The sequence below is a fragment of the Echinops telfairi genome, unplaced genomic scaffold (genome assembly GCF_000313985.2).
Source record: "Echinops telfairi isolate 266 unplaced genomic scaffold, ASM31398v2 ScPeMD7_15;HRSCAF=58, whole genome shotgun sequence".
Classification (NCBI taxonomy): Eukaryota; Metazoa; Chordata; class Mammalia; order Afrosoricida; family Tenrecidae; genus Echinops; species Echinops telfairi.
The window spans coordinates 5,175,285-5,176,239 of record NW_022103912.1 but is presented as its reverse complement, the minus strand read 5'-3'; the positions used below and the strand labels follow the sequence as shown (position 1 = coordinate 5,176,239).

The following is a 955-nucleotide window of genomic DNA, read 5'->3' as shown; positions in this document are numbered from 1 at the left end:
TTCATCACTGCACCGTTGACAATCCCAAAGTATTGGAACCAGCCTAAATTTCCATCCATATGAATGCAGTGAAAAACTGTGGTGTAGATACACAATGGAGTACTATGCATCCCTGAAAAACAGTGATGCAAAGATGAAGCACCTTGTCTACTGGAAAGAGTTGGAGGATATTACGCTGAAGTTAGCTAAGCACAAAAGGACAAGAACCACATGAATCCACCGCAGTAAGTTCGAACAGCAGAAGGGAGCTAGAGGAAAATGTACATAGGGCACAGCTCCCAGGCTGAGGACCTGAACATGACCGTTTAAAGTTCCTGCTGATCCTTTTCTCATCAACTACACTCATACCTTCATCAGAATGCCAAAGGCAGTTCCACCCCATGTCAAGACAAGTCTCAAATATCTCTGACTTTAGATTTGCAAACAATAACCTCATCTCTTCAAGAAATTTGAACAGATACACTTATTGAAATAATTTTCTATTTTGAAAAAACATTAGTGCTTGCTTCTGTGGCATATATACTACAACTGGAATGATACAGAAAAGATTAGCATGGCCCCTATGCAAGGATGCCACACAAATTCGTGAAGCGTTCCATTTTTTTTTTTTAGAAAAAAGCCAAAAATATCAGTCTTGCAGTAAAGAAACGGATTTTCATGTGCCTGCTTATCAAAAATCAATAAATTTAACAAATAATCTCATAGAACCATTCTTTAGCTATTCTATTTATTACGGCATAAATTTTATCATTGCAATCAGTTTCCTAATTTGAGAGATTAACTTTACATACTCATTCGAGCCCAAATTCCCCAGTCTTTCAACTATCCTCTCCTGATCCATCTTTTTGAGATATTAGAAAACGCTATCAAGGTCAATTTCTTTCTTTTTTTTTTTACAATGCTTAATATACTCAACTTTCCTTGAACAAAATGTAAGATCCTGTTCACCTGTCAA

At 36.6% G+C, this 955-nt stretch overlaps 1 non-coding gene across 1 annotated transcript; it reads left to right on the top strand.

Moving 5' to 3' along the window:
• Window positions 1-498: 498 nt before the first annotated feature.
• Window positions 499-605, top strand: LOC115868619. The gene has a single exon (XR_004045705.1). It is a non-coding gene; the product is annotated as a U6 spliceosomal RNA (small nuclear RNA).
• The last annotated feature ends 350 nt before the right edge of the window (window positions 606-955 follow it).